At 35.2% G+C, this 23,277-nt stretch overlaps 1 protein-coding gene across 7 annotated transcripts in view; it reads right to left on the bottom strand.

The window, feature by feature from the left end:
- LOC106882512 (uncharacterized) overlaps positions 1 to 23,277 on the bottom strand; it is a 147,189-nt gene that overhangs the window by 64,052 nt on the left and 59,860 nt on the right. For 4 of the 7 annotated variants that reach the window (XM_089363910.1, XM_089363913.1, XM_089363912.1 and 1 more), the window contains exon 3: positions 2,759 to 2,805. The exons of the other annotated variants lie outside the window; for them this stretch is intronic. The gene's annotated coding sequence lies outside the window, so the exon portion shown is untranslated. The remainder of the gene's footprint in view (positions 1 to 2,758; positions 2,806 to 23,277) is intronic. 7 annotated transcript variants of the gene reach the window in all.

Raw genomic sequence — 23,277 nt, 5'->3', positions numbered from 1 at the left:
CCAGGAATCGAAACCACAATCTTGTGATCATGAGTGCAATGCTTTAACCACTCGGCCATGCACCATCACTACTACTCTATACAAGTAGTAAAGAAATTAACTAGAGAACAACAGTTCATCAATAAGTCACATAAGAGTATGATAAATGTGTTTTGATTCTGTAAAAAATATATTTTATCAATACCCATTCAATTCTTATTGTGCTAGCAATATGGTGTAGGATAAAGTATTTTTGTCTGCTGTTATATAATTAATGTCAGTTGCCTTTATTGTAATCCTAAAGCATTAATACAAACACAGACAGTTCTCTGTGCTTGCTATTTTATCAGTGTCAGTTGCGTTAATAAGTATAAAGCAGAGGAGAAAAACCAGACAATTTACCCTGTTGCTGTTGATATCAGGGGATATCAGTCAGGTTTGATAAAAAAACAGACACTTGTGCTTGATGTGATATCAATGTTACCAACTGCTAAGATAATGAACATTAGCTACTTATCAACGCAAGAATAAACTATAAACAAAACCAAAATATGCACGATAACAAGATAATAATTTGTAGTGAGCATACAAATATTTTGATTATTTATGCCAAATGTTGTACAATGCAAATTATTGATTGACTTCTTATAGAGATGATAATCTTTGGGGTTTATAGAATACTGGAAAAGAGATTGCTTTTTGTTTTTGCTCTTCTCAGGAATATTATGAATGTTCAGCCAATTGACACCAACCTGCTCAAGGCCACTCAGTTCCATAATACACCTCCATCCACATTATAAAATATTCATATTTCAATTAAAACATTCTATATCAACTTCCGTCTATCCATTTTCTCTGCCCATTACTCTTGAGAAAGTCATGGGAGTAGAGTCCTCAGGCACCTCTTCCATAGGATCTTCTCAAAAGCAACCACCATTACCTTTTCCAAATGGATTTCAAAACATGACCAACAGACAATGGATATTATCCAGTCATCTCATTCTTGGTCTATTCCTACCTCTCCTATTAGTTGACTAAGCTTGAAGGATCCATCTTATGGTTCTTTCCAGCAATATTCTAATCACAAGTCTGTAGTACTGAAGTTGTGACCTCTCAATACAGAGAAGTGGCAGTTCATTTGGAGATATTCTCACATTTCCAAGCTATGCAGCCTGTCAAGTAATGTTACCCTCGAGATCCTTCAGGGGAACCCGTTTACAGCCATTTGCAATTGTACACTTTCAGTCATTACCCAACACTCATGACAATAAGTGAGGACAGATATGAAAGACAAACTGAAGACAGCAAGTTTGCTGTTTTACCAGCCTCATCTCTTTTGAGGATCGGATGCTGATGCTGGCATATGACTCAGCCAACACCTGCAGCTCTAGCATCCAATTCCCCTCCTGCCACCCATCACTCATGAACACAACTCCAAGATATAAATATCAGCTTGATGCTCGCTACAAATAAGACCACCAAAAGCTGCAATATGCATATAAACTTTATGTTTTAAAAAAAAATAAACTTACATTCCATCCACCTGCACAATAATGTAAAAATGTTATTTTATTAAATCCCTCCAAATATTTTCAAAATTATTGAAACACAAGTAGTGCATTTAATAAGTAGGAGAGTCACTAAAGAATTTAAGTGAAAAAAGCAAAGATCTTGAAACCGAACCAGTTCACATTCTAAATGCTATAAAATTCTTACTCTGTGATGCTTACAATTTACAAATCAAAACATTCCTGTGGAGGTTTTTCCAGCTGAAATGTCCATTGCAATCAAGTCAGCACACAATTCTTCAATACAAAAGTTGTGCAACCCATGCCAGACAGGAACATGGATGTTAAATGATGATGATGACGATGACAATGATGATGATGATGATGATGATGATGATGATGATGATGATGTCCAGTTACTTCAAATTTGTAGTAGTAGACAAGTTCGATCAGTTTGAGTGCATCACATTGCCATTTGTAGCATTGTTTGTGAGCTCCAGCATCCACATCAGACCTGACTATATTCCTTCCCAAGATTTTTTTAGCTTTCCACTGTTACTTGATACATTTCACTCAATGTCATCCATAGAGAAAACAAGTTCACACTTGAGCAGTTAGTCATCACTATTGCTTTGTGCCTTTAATGCCCAACCACCTTTATCTCACATGCACTTCATGACTAATGTCTGAGCAGTGGATCTGTGTGGAAACAAGAGCAATTACTGCTCTATAGTGATAAGCCACTAGAAAATCAAGATTATCATGAACCTAATTTTAATAAAATATCAAAAACATTTCATTTCATTTAGATTAATAAGACACTTCAGAAAAGCAAGACTGTTATGCCATCACAATTTCTCCATTCTGAATTGTAGACTTATTTTGCCTATAAATCTGGCTATGATTTAATGAGAGAGAGAGAGAGAGAGAGAGAGAGAGAGAGAGAGAGAGAGAGAGAGAGTGAGAGAGAGAGAGAGAGAGAGAGAGAGAGAGAGAGAGAGAGAGAGAGAGAGAGAGAGAGAGAGAGAGAGAGAGAGAGAGAGACAAAATGATCTCTATGTTAGTCACACAGTATATGAAGATGAACAGCTTCAGTGGCAGAACACCTAAGATCATGCTGGCAGGACATTACAAAACATTTTATCACTGAACTTATTGCTAACCATCATACACAATATTTTCAGATTGTATTCAAACTATAAATTGCATCCTCTTCTTAGTACTATAGGTTTGTGTAAAGGTAGGGGTTAAGTTTTAATCTACTTGCTTACCTTAATCATGTTTGTTGGGAGGAGTTGGTTTTTCTGCTAATGAATTCCTAAAAATAATTAACAAATAAGATAAAATAAATTTCGGCTTAAAAACAATAAACTGTATTGATTCAATTTTTTCCTTTTAAAATATAAAAACAATTACCTGAAGAAAACTAAATAAAGAGTAGTCAACAGCAATAAAAAAAAAATAACACAAAAAAAAAAAGAAACCTTAGTGAATTTTTTTTTTTTTTTTTTAACTGGAAACTTTATATGGATACCTGAGAGAAATGATGAAAGTGACAATAAGAACTAGTGGAACTCATGAATATTTCACGGAATTGATGGTGAACCTATTGGGTTATTTCTGAAAACTTTATCCCAAAAAACCTGAAAGTACAGCCTCTGTTGTGTCTGTATGGAAAGAGAGTCGCTCATCTGCTGCTACTCATTGAAAAGAGAAAGAAATTGAAATACAATGATTACTTAATGCACTTTATATACACTCTGTTGTTCACAGTCTCTAACCAAAGTTCAGTATCAAGGACAGGGAGTCTATTGTTAGGGTGCCTAGTGGGGTAATCTATAGTTACTTTGATACTTTGGTGGATGGAGTTAGCTACGTGCTGGATGCTCTCCATTATGCTCCTCTTGGTTTCTACATTACCGTTACTAGAGTTGGGCTTAACTAGAATATTAATGTCATCTACATACCTACAGTAAATGAAATATGCTTCAACACACAAATTTACATAAAGAATCTTGCAAACCAAATCCAAAAACGAAATATAGTTATTTATTTTAATATAATAATGATTTCTAACACTGGCACAAGGACACAAATTCGGGTAGGAACATTCTCTCAAGTAAATCAATCGAAGTACTTGACTAGTGCATATTTTATTGAACTGGGAAAGAAAAAGGGAACTTGGGTCTGGCATAATGAGACATAACTAAATACAAAAGACATTTTTACTGAATCTTAATCCCATAATGATAATATCAATAAAAATTAGAATAAAGGTATAAACAATTCTTAAATAGGCATGGAATTTTAAGTGGGTTAGTTGATACAGAACACAAACTCACAACTCAGTAATCAAGAATTCAGTGCAAGTACAGCTCCCTATAGTAAATAATGGAATAATTTTTGAAATGCCCGACATGATCTGTTTCTCAATGTCTAACATAAAATAATTAGTAATGTAATTGGTTCTAATTAATTAAACAATCCAGCCATGTTCCTCTTCTTTTGTTATTTGATTCACAAAACTTTCAATATCTTACTTGCATTTATTTTGTTTGGAAATAATGGAAGTAAAAACAGACCACTTTCTGTATCCCTTGCACCGTTCTTAATAATAATGTAGGATTAAAGTTTTTTTGAAAATTAAGGAAATATGTCCTAGCTTTTATATTTCCCCAAAAAGTCAATCATTTCTCAAATCTCAAGAATATGAAGAAAAAGTATATATATCACTAATTTCCATCCCCCTTTAGACAGGATCGGGTTTTATTCCTGGTAACTTTCCCATCCACTGGAGCACTTGAAAGCAAGGAACACACTTACAAAACTGCTTTGTTTACAGCTGAACACTATACTAACTGTAGCCAATGAAAATGTGTTGAAGGGATTAGTTGACCTAACAACCAAAACTCATGCAAATAGGATACATTAGATGATGTAGTCCCAGGTGCATTATGTCTGAGTAAAAGATGGGATAGTCAGGCAGGAAACTTCTTTGGCCTGGAGCTAAATAATAGCAACTGTATTTCCTAAACAAACATGGCTATGAAAAGAATTCAGAACTAGTGACATAATGTGAACTGTCAGGCACTCTGCAAACTCAACAATTTGCATTCTCTTTTGGTATGGTATCAACCGCTCTCTTGAATTCACTATTTGTAAACTCTTTGAGCATAAATATATAATGTTTCATCTCTGAAACATTATATAAACCACAGAAAAGTATGTATGTTTATGACTCCTAAAATGCAATAGGACATAAGGCCCAGCACAGATCTTGTTTTCATTTGGTATTTGTTACAATGGCAAGCCAGTGTAGCAGACTTCACTCTTCTCTAAGCTTCTATCTCAGCACTCCAAAGCAGCAAAACATTTATATGCAATCATATACACTGATGTATCTTCTTAGAGGTACCTATTTACAGTTTGGTGGACTTAGAAAGTACTAAACACAACAGTTATACACAAGTCATACACAATACACAGCATAACAACAATATAAGAGGAAAAGTTGAGTAAAACTAGAGATATATTTCTTTCAAGAGGTCAAACAAATATATGCCGAAACATGAGACACTTTAAACACCATGAAAATAAGATGCTGCAAGGTTAGACTAGTAAATGTTTAACTACAGAAAAGCAACATCTTTAAGACAGTTCTGAACAAGTACACTTAAAATCCATTAACTAACAATTTTTTTTTTTTTTTTGTCTTTGGTCAGTAAGTATTATTTCTCATTTGCTTCTATCTAGAAATCAAATGAAATGACCACTGTTCCTTTCAGACTTTGCTTTTGTCACTTGTTTTGAAACTGACCTATTTCCCATTCCATTTCACACAGATTCAGTGCTGAGTTGCTGAAGCAGAAATATCATTATAGCAAATATTCTGCTCAATACCACAGATTTGCTTCACGTTCACCACTTGAGCATGTCCCTAACACTATGTGCCTCTCTAATCACGAGATGTAGTAGTGGGAGAGCATCATAACCATGTGTTGAGAGGGATTCTTTGGGGTTTGAATAAATGTAACAAAAGCGAAGTTTGAAGGAAATATTAGCCATTTTTCATAGTTTCTAGGGGGTCAGCAAATAGGAAATAACAGTTGCTACTCAAAGACAAAAATCATGTTACACAGTGCTTTTAACCTTTTATTTTCATATGAGAATTTTGCTCTCAAGATAGTCTATGAAAATAATTGTGATTAACAAGCCAATTAACTCAGCTTCCGTGATAAAAGGTATCTATCAGTGGCTTTTAAACAAGCTAACAACTTCCAGAGATGAAGAAAATGGGGACTGCAATCCTTATCTCTGCCTTTCACAGGGACTTTTACAGAGAGTGAATACATTAGTTATCACTGGGAATAAAATGCGAGTCACTGATTTGGTTCATCAGGATATATTATGGCTGACAACGCATGATAAACCACCAAAATAAATGACACTTTTTAGCTAACTGATTTTCTGTGCAACCACTGATCTTGATACTTATCTTTTCTCTGTATAAATCATCATGGTGGTGGGAGAGGTTTTGTGCCTTGCCTATGACATATCACAGTACAAGTAACAAGATATAATCTAACTACACTCCACATGGATGAGATATCAACACCTTAATCACTCAGCAATTTTCTCTTTTTCCTTCGTGACATTCACTTAAGACTTATCAACACATCATAGGACAATATAGCACACATATATGCATAACTACCTGCATGTTGAGCAAACAAGAAAGATTCCAGATCAGGCATGGGCAGCCTTTTTCAAGAAGCAAGCCACATGAGACACAGCTTATTGTCAGGTAGGCCACACAACTAAAAGAGAATGCCGAGACATTTTTCATTGATGTGCCATTCAGAAAGTCTTGAAGGCTGCAGTTTGCTCATGACTGTTCTACATGGTTACCCAATTTGTTAGAAATAGCAGCCAAACCTACCTCAAATTCTAATTTACTGTTAGATAATATAGTTCCAGATAAAATAATGCATAAGAAAAAGATGGGAACCTTGTGGCTAGCATACCATTATAACCGGTCTGCTAGATCAGAGCAAAGCAACAACTGCCACCCATGAACAAGATACAACTAATTCCCCTGGTTATGTCTTCAAATGTTGATTATATTCATCATTCATTTAATAAGCTTCATACTGTAAATTCAGCTTGTGAAAAGTTGATTGAGATTCATCATCATCTTATATATATTAACAAAATAAATAAATAAAAACCTACTTTACTACTAGAGTTTGACAGACCTTTTAAAGATTGCTCCAATCAAGTATTGATTCTAAATATTGTGCAAATATTTTATTCATGCCTGTGTGTGAAAATATGTATGTAGATTATGTGAATATTAAATATTTTTACAGGTCATCCCATAAGTTCTGTCTGATTTTACCTTCTTTAAAATTGAATGAAATTTAATAGTATTTTAGAATGTCTAATGAAATTAAAAACTATTTTTATGCATTTGTGTACATTTAGACTAATTAAATATTATTTTATAGAATAATAAAATTAAAATTTCTTTGATTAAAACCCTTTCTAAAATGCTAAAGAGCATTTAAGGCACAAAATGCTTTATGAGTACAAAAAAAGGAAACTTTGCAGCCAAAGCGACTTGAAACACACTCAGTTTATAGGAAAGAATGCTTAAATGAAAGACACAGTTCAAAGATTACACATCATATAATATTATCAAGTGGCAAATAAATGTGCATATGTCATATTTGTTAGGTGCACATTATCGTGTAACACTATAAACTATAAATATCAGTTGTGTGTGTGTGTGTGTGTGTGTGTGTGAGAGAGAGAGAGAGAGTGTGTGTGTGTGTGTATTTGAAAAAGATTTCCTTAAAATTAAAATTGATCAATTATAGATATAAAAACTTAAAATTCACTGACCTGATGGAAGTTTTTGTGTAAGTGCTTTTTGCTGTTTTCAAATTTTCAAACACTTATCATGTTACAAGGTCATCTAAATGAGACTCGTGTATAACTAGGGCTAAGTATCTGGTATTGGTTGGGTTCATAAAGAACTCAGTGATCAAATATTTTGGTCTTTTTTTTTTCACCTTCAGCAGGAGATCTGGACTCTTTTTGAATTTGTTTACGATTAATGAAAAATTAGGGTTAGTGCTAAGATATATTCTAGATCTGCTAAGATATAATCTAGTGCTAAGATATATTCTAGATCTGCTAAGATATAATCTAGTGCTAAGATATATTCTAGTGCTAAGATATATTCTAAATCTGCTAAGATATAATCTAGTGCTAAGATATATTCTAGATCTGCTAAGATATAATCTAGTGCTAAGATATATTCTAGATCTGCTAAGATATAATCTACTGCTAAGATATATTCTAGATCTGCTAAGATATATAATCTAAGATGAAACAAAATATTGAAAGTGATTATGATATTTTCTAAGAAATATTCTAAATGTATTCTATTTTAGGAACAAATGTGTACAGTTTATACTGGTTTCTAACTCTATAAACAGTCCATATACAGTTGACCATGAGAAAATAGGTATCTGAATGATCAAACTGAATATTTTGAAAGACTAATTTTGACATTTCAAACCAGATATAACAAAACCTGACAACAAACAATGAAAAGGAAAAATTTGCTGGGAGGGCTACTCTATCCATACTTGTTTGAAAACAAACACTCTGTCACATTAACTATGAACGCACTGAGTTAAAAAGAAAATGTAAAAAAAAAAAAAAAAAGAAAGTATTTAAAATAAAATGCAAGGAAATTTATACATATGTCAAATTTAGAAAAAAATAAATCAAATTGATAGTTCAGAAAAATATATTATTACAAACTACAACTGAAAAACATAAATTTTAAAAAGTATACTAAAACCAAAAAATATATATATATATATATATATATATATTACATAGATCATATCACATTTATATATATTTTATAAAGATCACATCACACTAATTTTGAACAGGTTTATTTTGAAAAATACAAAGTAAAAAGAACTACAGAAAGAAATGCCATCACAGTATCTATAAATAAATAAGATGATAGAAAAATCTGTTTAGATGTGCAAATTAATAATCTAAATTGATTTATATGCTATTAAAAAACTACAGAATGAATTATATTAATTAAATATGGTATAGCTTTACCAAATGATTTACTTGACATCTTGATTCAGCTAGAACATATTTGTGTATACAAAACCCCAGCTCCACATTTCAGTGAAGGAACCTGTAAGTGATCATTTGATCAACTAGAAATAGTAGCCAAATTTTCCTCAAATTACACCTTACCATCTTAAAAATGGAAGTACAGATTAGATATTATAAAAAGACAAGACGGTCTTGATGGGAACATCTTTGATTATAGGAAGGTGAACCAGAGCTGACTGGGCTGAACCACAACATGCCTCAATTTCTGAACTATATAATGTTTGAAATTATTTAATTAAAAAAAAGCAACAAAAAAAAAGCATAAGAATATTTGATAATGCACACAAACATCTATATTCTTTTATTTTATTACTAGTTTCAATCACTGGATTGAGGTCATGCTGGTGAGACTAGCTTCAAAAATTTAATCAATAAATTCCAGTACTTATTTATTAGTCTGGTACTTTTGTAAAAATTAACTCACTTGTTGATTTGATAAGTTATGACACATAAAAAGACACAACATGACAAAAAAAACAAAAAGCCCCTGATTTAAAGGCACACACATACAGAATATTGGAGTCTGAAGCTTCACCAATCCCAGATGAGTCTGTTGCATGTGCATACTTGAGGGTCAAACTTGGAGTGGAAATCATGGAAGTTTCAACTTCCATATAATATACACTTCTATACTGAGTTCGTTTATACAATTGAATGCATTAAATCCTCAATTATATATTTATTAGTGGGACCTGTGGAAATTTCAAGGAATGGAAAAAAAATTCAGAGGACCCATTTAAGAAAGAAAGCATGATTTGCATTTTTATAGCATTCATAGTTTAGCTTCTTTAACGTTCAACATTTCCTCATGTCTCCGTCGGTCTTTTTCCTCTTTTTATTGTATCTTTTCTCACTGTTCCTCTCTGATCCATGTTCTATATCTGTGCATCCTTTCTCGGGCAGCTTGCAACCGTGTTTCTTGTAAACCCAAAGTTTAGGCTAAATTAACCCTTATAAACAAATAACAATTTTTTTAAGCAAGCACTGATAAATAATTGCACTTAGGCATTAAGTGATGGTCACTATAAAAAAAAGAATTAGTTCAACGAAAAAAAAAAAAACTTTTCACTATCAACACCACCACCACTATCTGCCTCTCTCATACATATATATATATATATATATATATATATATATATATATATATCATAGACGTAGGAGTGGCTGTGTGGTAAGTAGCTTGCATACCAACCACATGGTTCCGGGTTCAGTCCCACTGCGTGGCACCTTGGGCAAGTGTCTTCTACTATAGCCTCGGGCCGACCAAAGCCTTGAGAGTGGATTTGGTAGACGGAAACTGAAAGAAGCCCGTCGTATATATGTATATATATATGTGTATGTGTGTATATGTTGTGTATCTGTGTTTGTCCCCCCAACATCGCTTGACAACCGATGCTGGTGTGCTTAGGTCTCCGTAACTTAGCGGTTCGGCAAAAAGAGACCGATAGAATAAGTACTAGGCTTACAAAGAATAAGTCCTGGGGTCGATTTGATTCGACTAAAGGCGGTGCTCCAGCATGGCCGCAGTCAAATGACTGAAACAAGTAAAAGAATATATATAACTGCCTCCCCTGTCCTCTCTCTCTCTCTCTCTCTCTCTCTCTCTTTCCCTTCAGCTAATTTTTTAACCATGTAATAAGTATTCCTTCCCCCACCCCACTGCACATCGTTAACACTTCTCTCTCCCTCTTTTTCTCTCATTCTTCACCTCTATTTTCAGCCGACCACGTGACGCATTTGGCCTAAGCGTATTACTATTAATCACTTTTCTACTTCTTCCTCTCTTCTTTCTTCACCCCCCTCTCTCTGTCATTCTTACTCCACCTCCACCTCCCTAACTAATGTATAATGGGTGAACAAGCAAGCAGATTATTATATAGATATGCAGTCAGGTTAGAAGCAGAGAAGGAATTTCAATCCTAGCTATTTAACCCCATACAGTTGTGAAAAGGGAATACATATATACATTGCTTTTGTGAAGATTACAGTAGCAGAGGAAGCTTTATAAAATTCAAATGACTGGAATATCTATTGAAGATCTTGCTGAAGAACACTTAGCACCTTGTTGTGTCACTCTAGAATGTTGCTACATATCAACTAAAAAACATAGCTTTAGCTACTCATATAAAATAACTGAATGTGGCAGAAGAGGACAAAACACTGGACATTCACCAAAACTATTTATAACTGATACAGGCCTCCTCACTTCAATTACATATCAGCAATGAAAACAAAATTCTTCAGGGAATGTTACCAGCACCTATTATTTTTCTTAATGCTACAATGAAGCACCAGTTTTATGTGATCCAGCAGTTTTTCAGAACAATGTGATGAAGTACGAAAACTTTGTATGTATGTTTGTTTTAAACTACTTGTTTAAGAAAATTAAAGGTGTCCACTAAACAGGAAATAATGGGTAACAGGAAATAATGGGCAACACTAAGAAGACTGTAAAAGATTATTTGCAGAAATAATTGAAGTCAAAGAAGAATGGAAAGAAGCAAATTTCTTCGGCAAAGGTATTTAAGTGGATACAATGTTAAAAGATCATTTTTTAAATGAATCAATAAAAGAAGACTTTAGTTTGCCATTATCAAAACATACTTTATATAATGAATTGCTAACAGCAGTGTAGGAGATAAACAGAATAGAGAGAGAAAAGAAAAGTATATCATATCATAAGTGTTTATAACCTTTGAACTTTAATTCTGCCCACCTTCTTCAACTGGACTATGGGAATAGGACAACTAATGGCAACAAACTGAGAAAAGAATACTCATGCTTCATAAATAAGAGACAAAGATCAGACTTTTAAACAAAGAAATATCAGAGAGCAGCAATTCCTTCAATTATTAAACTTGACTTCAAAAACACATTTGGCAGTATGCATAACAGCCCGCACCAATGCTAGGCTTATATAAGGTATCTGTCAAAAATAAGGAAATTCTATGAGAAATTCAAGTGATTCCAAAATGACCAACTTCAATATGAAGTTTACCAAGATGTATCATCTCACTAACCTTCATCTTCACAATAGACTGATATACTTTGGAGTATCCTCTTTCTCCAGCAAACAGTCCTACATTTAGTAAATTACTAACTTAACCAGGATTCCTTTAGCAACATGTGCAAGTATAACAAGCTTAATGCAACATTCTGATAAACCAGGTTTAACCAATATATCTATATGACAAGTTATGTCAAAGACCATCAACTTCACTTTTCCCAATGCTGTGAATGAGTAAACCCACTAGAAGTTAATGGCTTCTCATATCTTTAGAAGCTTGATAAATAAAGGTAATGCAGCTCAGTCAAGTGAAACAAAATATGTGTGAGGCCAAACGTTAGAGACTGAAGATCAATATCAAATTCTTTAACAGCAACATTAACGATAAAAACAAGTTGTTTTATAATCACTGTCTGTTGGAAATCTGTGTGATTTACTGGTTCAGCAAGATTTTAAGCAAGTAGTTCTAAAAGAAATCTGGTTACACTTGAAATAAAACAAGAATTTGCTGGTTAGAGTATGTAATCAGAATGACATTGGCCAAAGTCTTTGAAATCGCTTGATATTGTGAAAATAGAAATACATTCAGAAAAGATATGTACCTTAAGATAACATAAAGCAGTAGAGTAAAAGCTAAGTTGAAATGGAAATAAAATGGTATAAAAATTAACACACCACCAAAACAGAAAGAAATTAACACTACTCCCACCTTCTCATCTGAAATGCAAATAGCTGTGTAGCAAGTGACTGTTCTGCTCCGCCCACTTTCTCTTGTACTTTACTCCTTTCTTTATTCTCCCAGCAGAAAGTCCTCTCCCCTCACCTAACTGAACTTTGTACTCTTGCAAGACTTTTCATACTTCAGCATTTCCAGATTAACTTCACCAAAACATACTTTTGCTCCTCACCTAAGTATTTAGCATAGAAACGCAGTTTCTTACAAGAAACTGTTGCTAGGGAGTTAAAAAATGGAAACTGCTACTTATACCAAATCTAAGAATATTAGTGACCTTAGTGAAGTGAAATGAATCTATGATACTTGCAATTTATTTTTCATTAATTAACTAGTCAGGGACTTTGCAGAATCTAACAAACTAATGTTTAGTTTGAGTGCTAGTAGACTGATGTCTGAAGGAAAAGCATAAAATATGGGGGTGTGGTAATTTCACACGGTTGATGTTCTAGCAAGGTGTGGACAAACCGTTTGGTGTAGATCTAGCAGGATGATACACATAGCAATGACAAAAGAAAGACTAACTAGAATGTGAAGGGAGTTTGAGTGAAGTGGGTATCTAGTCAGTTAATATAGATGGGGAGAACTGTTGTAATAGCAATAGATGAGATAAAGAGAGACAAAACCACATATCAGTGATTTGATGTTTGTTACATTTGGAAATAGATCTTATAAATCTGATGAATGGCATTATTTTGGATATTTAACTAGGTAGCCATGTTTCTGCTAGACTGTTTTAGAAATGTATATTCAAAGATGCACTGTAGTTGACTTAGTAAAATAAAAGGCTAAGATGTGATGGGTGGGATCATTTTAGCAGGTGTAAAAGTTTGATAGAATAGAAACAATGAAACCTTGTGGCAAACCAGAATTAAAATGCCAGAAAGAGCTGATGTGAAGAGTAACTGCCTCTTTTGAAGGTCTCAAGGGGCAAAGGAGTGAGGTGGACATGTTAGACATTGATGTGTGGCGCAAAGAGAGCAAATCTCTAATAGGTATTCAACAGAAATCCTGCTGGCAGTCATTAAGTAGAGAGAAAGGTGGTGGCTTGAGATTTTCTCCAACACTATTGAGACTATGGAAGAAACAGCAATAAGTTAGTTGGTAGACTTAGAACAGCTGCACTTTTTGAGGAGGAAATATATTGTAGCATATTTCCACTGACTGGGGAAAATCTTTATAGAGAAATAATGAAGAATTAGGCAAGGATAGAAGACTAAGTTTGATTGTGCTATTTCAGAGGGATTGAAGAGGAGCTATCAATATATTGCCTCCGTGACTGATAGTATAATCAGAGAAATGTCCATATTTGGTGACTGCCTGAATGTAGTGGTAAGACTTGAGGAGTGAAAGAGAGTTTAAGAGCTGCAAGAGGTAGGAGTGGAAGCAAAACAAGCAACACATGAAACAGTTTTATCAGTAACTAATTATGAATAGGAGGTAACCAGGTGCTGCTGATGGTGACTTCCCTTCGGATGTTATAAGGCACTAAACTTTACTTGTATTATTTTAGTGCAGCTTAAAGATTAAATTGATGTTTCAACTCTGCTGAGCACAGAGATATCCTTTAATGACAAAGTAACGCCATTGATATTCTTTTATTTGTTTCAGTCCTTTGACTGTGGCCAAACTTCAGCACTACCTTTAGTCAAACAAATTGACCCCGGGACTTATACTCTGTAAGCCTAGTACTAATACTATCGGTCTCTTTTGCCAAACTGCTAAGTTACAGGGATGTAAACACACCAACATCAATGTCAAGCAATGATGGGGGGACACAAATGCATACATAAGTATATATATATATATATATATAATCCTACCCCTTCAGGTAGATGGCCCTGCTCAGTATGTAGAAAAGGAGTAGGTAGTAACTCTATAAGATGTACCCGGTGCAAGCTATGGACACATAAGAGGTGCAGCAACATCAAAGGCAGGTTAACTAGCAAGTTAGTTTTTGTTTGTGGCAGATGTTCAGGTGCAATAAAGACTGTAAACAAACAGGAAACAACTTCTATCTCATTCCAGGGTGAAAAACTAGAGGTAGTCGATAGCTTCCGCTATCTGGGCGACCAAGTTAGTAGTGGGGGTGGGTGCGCTGAAAGTGTAGCTGCTAGAATAAGAATAGCCTGGGCAAAGTTTAGAGAGCTCTTACCCCTGCTGGCAACAAAGGGACTCTCACTCAGAGTAAAAGGCAGACTGTATGACGCATGCGTACGAACAGCCATGCTACATGGCAGTGAAACATGGGCTGTAACTGCTGAGGACATACGTAAGCTCGCAAGGAATGAAGCCAGTATGCTCCGTTGGATGTGTAATGTCAATGTGAATACCCGTCAGAGTGTAAGTATCTTGAGAGAAAAACTGAACATTAGAAGCATCAGTTGTGGTGTGCAAGAGAGACGATTGCGCTGGTATGGACATGTGGTGAGAATGGATGAGGATAGCTGCGTGAAAAAGTGCCACACCCTAACAGTTGAGGGAACCCGTGGAAGAGGTAGGCCCAGGAAGACCTGGGCTGAGGTGGTGAGGCAAGACCTGGGCTGAGGTGGTGAGGCAAGACCTTCGTACATTGGGCCTCACCGAGGCGATGACTACTGACCGAGACCTTTGGAAATGTGCTGTGCGTGAGAAGACCCGGCAAGCCAAGTGAGATCGCTGCCAATGCCCCTGGACTGGCTCTTGTGCGGGTGGCACATAAAAGACACCATTTTGAGCGTGGCCGTTTTCGTGCGGGTGACACATAAAAGCACCCACTACACTCTCTGAGTGGTTGGCGTTAGGAAGGGCATCCAGCTGTAGAAACTCTGCCAAATTAGATTGGAGCCTGGTGTTGCCATCCGGTTTCACCAGTCCTCAGTCAAATCGTCCAACCCATGCTAGCATGGAAAGCGGACGTTAAACGATGATGATGATGATGATGAATGATATATACAATGGGCTTCTTTCAGTTTCCATCTACTAAATCCGCTCACAAGGTTTTGGTCGGCCAAGGCTATAGTAGAAGACACTTGCCCAAGGTGCCATGCAGTAGGACTGAACCCAGAACCATGTGGTTGGGAAGCAAGCTTCTTACTACAGCCAGGATTTATAAAATAAATAATTATGAAATGAAGTATAATTGCTGAGCCTTGAAAGTTTAAAGAGCTTGAGTTTGGAGTTTGGGAGTTATGAATCCAAATTCTGTCAAAGACTGAATCCGTGACCACTAATTGGAAAGGAGTCACATGACAGAGGTAATTTCCACTGTTAAAATAAGCGTAGAACATCTAAGTGTAAAATGCAAACAAATATGCACATTTCATCAAATCCATATCATTACATCAACAGGAGTATGCATCAATATGCATACTTTATCAGTTAATACTGGAGCATTGGGAAAACTTAAGTTTATAAAAATAAGTTCATTTAACAATAAAATAATAAAGTTTACTATAGCTACAAGCAGTTATTTTGAAATGTGTTAAATTAACTGTGATTATTCTACATTTGTGCATTCAGATTTGATTACAAATTGACACTTCTCTGCGTGTAACATGAATTCATTGCTTCTGGTTGTTCCCAAGTGAATACAATTTAAACAGCTGTTTTAGATCATCAAATTAAACCCTGTTATTATCAACAAAATATCCATACAGACAGAAAAAAGTCTTTTTCTTCTTTTTTTACAAATCACAGATAAGTAACATACTACCTACTTGAACCAATAAATTTGACTAGGATTTCACTGATTTTTTCCACTTGCTTTTTTAATTGTTGATTTATAAACTAAGTCTTTAAATTAAAGGTAAAATGTTTGTTTAAAAAAAGTTTCCCTAACAGTTTATGGTTTTTTTGTTGTTGTTGTTTTTTTTTTTTTTGCTTTCTTGTCATACATTCAGTATTTATAGCCCATTAATATCATGAGAATTTGATTTTCAGAAGCACCTCTCTTACACTGTTCATGGAACAAGGTATGAATGTTACATCTCATATTCTCATTCACGGCTGAATGAGTTACATAAATTACTATTGTAGATTTCACCTCCACTTCACATATAAGGTTAGCTGGTTGCTAGAACCCTGGCCTCCTAGCCCACAAACAGAATCCAAGGACCTCTTCAGCATAACTTTTGAACAATGGTTTTCATGTATTTCCTAGCACAGGATGCAAGAAAGAAGCTAAAATCACTTTGCAGATTTAAAGTAGTAGTTATGATGGCATGAAAGCCAAATATTTCATTATTTTTCTACATTCTGACATTATTACCATCATCATCATCATCATCCTCCTTGTTTCATGTTAAACATTTCAACCCTGCTTTTGCCAAAACTTTTGTCTAAGAAATCAGTTCATTTCCGAGATTGTTCATTTGTGAAGGTCTTATTGTGTGTGTGTATGCGCACGCGTGTGTGTGTGTGCATGCATGCGTGTGTTTTTTATAACGCCTAGAAGAAGGTGCTTCTTTTCCACACACCAAAGTGAATGGTACTGCAGTCAGGAAGAACTGATGTCATCAGATGGTACCCAATGATCATCAAATGTTTTGACCCTGAACCATAACACCCTCCCATTGGCGGGTCAGCACAGGTGGCCAAATCACTGCTTTTCATCTCCTTCTGGCTTCCAGCTTAACTCCTCTCACTTGCTCCATAACCAACAAGAGGTTTGTTCAGCTGCCTCTCCCATCCTGCACACAGCCACCCTTCACTCCTTCTCATTCCATGGCTGTAAGCATCTTCCACACTGACTGGGCAGGGAACCCCTTAAAGCCAACCTCAATTGGAAAAAGCCATAACTGCCATCCCTTCTCCCTGCAATCCAGTGGAAGGTTCTCATACCTGGCATGCTTCAATTTCTAGGCCTGATCACACCCTTCTTCCCACAGGACTGTAAGCTCAATCAAGATTATCTTCTTGATCTATATAGACCACAGAACCACTTCTGGTCTCAGGGTTGTATGGACAACCTGGGGAAACTTCAGTCTCTCCCCCAGGTTCACTTTCATATTCCATGATTGGGATTCAGGTAGTAAGTGGGGATTTTTTTTCTTTTTTTTTTTTTTTTTTGTGTTTATTGCTGTCCTCACTGGCTTTTCTCCTTTCACAAACTTAATTGCTGCTGTTGGTTTCCTCTTCTGATGTTTCTTGAACCTTTTTTGTTCCAGGATGTGAGTGCTGCAAGCACCTTGTCATGGCACCACTTGTATCTTCCTTGAGTAAGTGCTATTTTGTACCTGGTCTTCCTTCAAACCCCATCTGTGCAGGTTTGTTGGTGTTGGGACTGCCCACAGCAGGAAAGAGATATGTAAAAAATTCCAGTCTCCAGAGGTACGTCCATGTGACCTTCATCTTGGAGAGTCCCCATTTAATCCAGGCAGCCTGAGATGCCAGCTTCACAGTTCTTTACATTATTTCTTCCTCCTGGTTCTGCAATTCTGCCTGGTTCACGGCCCACCTTTCTTCCATCTTTGGAAATGGGAAGAACTAAGACTCTGCCAACCTTTGCATGTAACTCCAATGATTTTGTGTAGCTCCAGCATGCTGTGGTGCTGGCTACCCACTTTCACATGGACCTTGTTATAATACCTGCATATCTAATAAGCTCATCCTAGATACAGTCAGAATCACAGTTGCAAACATAGCAACTTTACAGAAAGAAATACTAGTAGTGTCACAGCTGGCTGCCAGTCTAAAGAGGTTATGTTTATTTAGGTAACACAGTTTTTTCAGATAGTTAATTGCTTGCCTATATCATTAATAATTGAAAACTGTTAGTGATGACAATACATAGACTAAAACGAACATATTTCACAAATGAAGTTCTTTGTATACAGTATTCAAACTTGCTCACCATTCATTTAGGCTAAATATCACGTACATTGGATGCTAAAAAGGTTTTATGGTTGGGGATTGGTCAGAGAGACAGGAGAGACATTTTGCCTCAACATAACCTTAATTAAGGAGACTAGGAATTCAATGTTTTTAAACATACTATGAGTTCAAAACTTTACAAAAGATTGTGTTGTTCACCTTAAACAAGACATTTTCTTTAATCTTCCCAGTGAAAAAGCACACCACTATATTAGAGTTGAATAACAAAAAAATAAAGCAGATATCTTATACAGTAATGCCCAAACCTGCAACACATTTTATTATCCTATATATGTAAAAAATAGCATGTATAAAATAGCATGTATTTTTGTGTATAAAAAAAGGTGGAGTGGAGAGCATGCGCACACACACAAAATCATACCACGGATCATTTACAGGCAAAAATGACACACAAATACACAGCAATTTCTTAAAACATATTATCAATTTCAATTGTAACATTTAATTTATTTTTGTATCTGATATAATCAAAATTAAAATGACTTCAAAGCAATAGTTTCTGCTACATAGTAATAGTGTTTCTTTGTTTCTTTTTCATATACAACAGTCTTTTTGATAAAACATTCATTGGCAGAGGTATTTCCATTTTCACAAGAATCAACTTTTACAATCAATCAACTTTTGTAGCATCTCAACTTGATTTCAATGTGTCAGTATTTATTTAAACTGAGAGAATCCTGTCCTATGAACAAACCAAATGATACATGCAGAAGGAAATTAAAACATAATCAAGCTTCCTATCCCTCTAAAGTGATTTTGTTACTTAATTAGCTGTTTCTTATAAAATGAATAAAGCAAAATGTTGCTGCTGCTGCTGCTGCTGCTGCTACATTAAGGGAAATTTTGAACAGAACTGTTTACTGCAAGAGAGAAGAACAGAGTGAAATAGGAGAAAGAAAGAGGGAGGGGAGGAGCAATGGATTGTCTTCTTTTACTGATTCTACAGAATCAGATGCAGACATGGCTGTGTGGTAAAAAGTTTGCATCCTAACCACAGGTTTTGAGGTTCAGTCTTGACATGTGTATATAGCCTTGGGCCATGAGTGTAAGAATGCTGTCATAAATGTGTGTGTTCTTCCTTGGCATCATTTGGACTCCTCTGGAACTGGCAGAGTATCTGTAGTGGCTTTTTTAAAAGGACAGTAAACCGATAGAACCAGGAGAGTATCAATTAAATGTTTCTTATTGCTAACCTTTTCAGCATCACTATTGGTTTTGTGTACATTTTCATTAGACTGAGTTGGTTGAGTCTGCAAAACAACCAGCTTCTGTCATCTCTACATTGTTTAGCCCCTATTTTTTGGAATTAGAATGTCATTAGGGTTATTTCTTTCATCATCAATCTGAGGTTAATTAATAGAAGTAGGAAGTTTGTCAAATCCATTAGCAACATCCATCTTCCATAAATTCATGTCTTGGACCGAAGTAAGAAATCAGTAATAATAATAGTTCTTAAGCCAGCCTATCAATGTCAGTTTACATTTGGAGAACAAGTTCAATAAGATTACTTTTGTGTTAAAATTGAAATATAAATAATTCTATTACTAATTCTGGTCAATAGAATCATATTTGAAAATTTTCATTAATAGCTTTCAAAAGCTGGGAAATTTAAAATATCTATTAGATGGTCACTTTTTAATAACCTTATGAAAGTAAGATCTATCCCAAATAGCAACCAAAATTTCTTCCAGCATATCAATTATTAAATGAAGATCAATGAAAATAATATACAATACAATAATAAAATAATATACAATAAAACAATAATCAATAATCTGAGCACAACATTTCTAATTAAAGACTAGCACAGATTACTATTATTATTATTATTATTATTATTATTATTATTATTAAGTTAAATAATTAAAGATTTGTTCAGTATGTATAAGAAAACATGTCTAAATGTATCATTAGTAGATGGGGTTGCAATACAGCATCTTCTCATATGTCCTGGCCATCTCTTTGCAGTATTTAGTCTATGATCTGAACTCAAATCACATTATAGACAATACTTTAGTTAGTTTTCTGATGTCAACCACTCGGAATATTGCAAAAGAGGCTCTGTACACAATGCATGACAGAGTCAAGTCAAGCAAGATCGTCAAAACAAGGAGGTATGACAGATCAGCGACTGTTGAACTTCACAGGTAATAGCACAATAGCGGGACCCATGAGAGTTGGTTCTAATAAGGTTAAAAGCCCAGCTAATAAATATCAACAAGATGAGCACAGGCATGGCTGTGTTAAGAAGCTCACTTTGCAAACCATGTCGTTTCAGGTTCAATCCCTTTGCACAAAACTTTGGGGAAATGTCTTCTACTAAAGGCCCAGGCAAATGCTTTGTGAGCAGATTCGGTAGATGGAAACTGTATGGAAGCCTGTAGTGTATATATGTGCGTGTTTATGTCTTGACAATCAGTGTTGGTTTGTTTATGTCCCAAAACCTTAGTGGATTAGTAAAAGACACTAATAGAATAAGTACCAGATTAAAAAAAAAGTATTGAGGTTGATTTGCTTGACTAAAATTCTTTAAGGTAGTACCCCACTATGGATGAAATCCAATGACCAAAACACACACACGAAAGAAATTATGGATGGCAACAAATATCAAGATTCATCTATTACAATGCACAGACATAAAGCCTGGAATTTATAGATTGCAGTGGGGTTGGAGAATTTGTTTAACTAATTACACCAAAATATATTTATTTATGCCGACATTACTCCACTTGATTTGAAAGGAAAGAAAATCATAGATTCTTTGAATTCAAAAAGTTTATTGAATCTATTTATATGGATAATACAGTAATATATATATAAAGTATAAAACAAATGCAATAAAATAAATTAATATCCTCATTATGAAACAAAAGGATTTTTCTAGAAACTTTTCACTTCAGGTTTTGGGAAAGTGATATGGCTTCATTTTTGTTACAATTACATCAAAATTGGGTGATTTGATGTCAAAACTATTTGGATACAGTCTTCAGGGTTCAATCGATTACTATGCTTTGTTTTTATGTTCATTAGAGTGGAAAATTCTTGTTTGCAAAGGTAAGCTATTGCAAAAAGCAGCAACTTTTTGACTGTCTCCTCCTCATGCCAGAAGAAAAATTTTGGTCACAACAAATATTGTCATCATTTAATGTCCATCTTCCATACATGCATGGGCAGGACGGTTGATAGAATTTAATTTTTACCAAATTGGGGTAATCTACCCCAGATTGCCAACCCCTAGGTTACAGAGAATGAGAAGCTGTTGAAGTCATACTCTTTTCCCAAGAACACAAAAGAAATAGTTCACACTAAAACAGAAAATCTGACAAAATTGGTTCAATCGTGAACTTGCCAATGTACAAATGAGACCAGCATATCCCTCCTACCTTTAGGAGCATTTGTGGTTTACATCTGACAGAGAAACTTTCCCTATATTATCTACTAGAAATAGTTTATATCTCCTCTATCTTTGAGAAACATTGATGCTGCCTCTGATAACATAACTTTCTGTCAGCATTAAAAAAAAAAATTGTTGTATGACGTGTAGGTAAAACAAACAAACAAAAAATACTGCTGCAAGTGTAGTATGACTATATCAACTACTATCACCGTTGTCATGATGACCGTGATTGTAACCACCACTAATAAATCATCACAGTTTTTACTCCCAGTACAATATTACATGTTATTTATTCCTCTCCTGTCAAAAAGAAGAAGAAAAACAGTTAAGATTTATTATCCTTATTACTTAGTTCTGAATGAATGGACCAACCAGAAACACAAAATTATAGTAGTAGACTTTACATTGTGGTAAAAACAGAATAAGAAATAAATATTTACTGAAAATTAGATCCACTAAAAAATGATTAGCTGTCTTTTTACAACATACCTACCTAACTCGAAGAGTGCTTACAGAAAAAAAAGAAATATAAATACACACAGGTACACACATACCCAAACACTTCCATTCACACACACACACACACACGCACACACACACACACACACACACACACACACAACACATGCATGCAACACACGCACGCACATAACACACACACACACACACACAATTCTGACTTAATTTTTAATACCACTTCAGAACTGTTAGAATTACCATTATGTAATGTATAACAGAAGGAAGGAAAAATTTGAATTAAGAAAAGGTAAGAGAGAGAGCATGTGAGTGTGAGTGTGTGTGTGAGAGAGAGAGAGAGAGAGAGAGAGAGATAGAGAGAGACAGACAGAGAATGAGTAGGCATTCTTCTGATAACCTTCTCAATATCACCTGTGTAGCAAATATGGTTTGCAGAAATTCATCTCTTTCCTCTACCTATACACAAAGAATCACTACAACAATATGAGTTTCTCTCACTGCCCAGGTTCACCTACAAGGTGACATCAAAAAGATTTCGGACAAGTTCTGTATTGCGCCAACAGATGGCAGCACACATATGTGTGCGCAGTTAGAACTAGCAGTGACTTTCATGAAGCACTATGCTGAGTGACATTGCTGTGTTTATTTCACAAATTGTCAAATTTGTTTTTTTTTGTGATCATGTGTATGCTGTAGTCTGCAACTTTCTCATGGACTGGAACAAAGAGCCAATGTGAAATTTGGTGTTAAACTTGAGAAGTTTGCTGCTGCAGAAACACTGAGCATGCTTTGGCAAGTTTATGTCAATGAGGCAATGGGTCGTAGTACGCAATGTTTCAAGTGGCATGGGTGTTTCAAAAGCGGAAAAACGTCCCAGGAAAACAATGAAGCATATGGAAGACCTACCACAAGTGTCACCCAAGAAATGTGGTACTGTGCATCAAGAATTCATCCCCAAGAAGCAAACCGTCAATTGAGAGTTCTTCTGCATCATTTTGAAACGTTTGAGGGAAGACATTCAGTGAAAGGGACTGGATCTGTGGAATGCAAAGAATTGGGCTCTTCACGATGACAACCATGCACCCTG

This window comes from Octopus bimaculoides, chromosome 15 (genome assembly GCF_046866305.1).
Source record: "Octopus bimaculoides isolate indiv1 chromosome 15, ASM4686630v1, whole genome shotgun sequence".
NCBI classification, from domain to species: Eukaryota; Metazoa; Mollusca; class Cephalopoda; order Octopoda; family Octopodidae; genus Octopus; species Octopus bimaculoides.
This window is presented reverse-complemented; position numbering and strand designations above follow the sequence as displayed.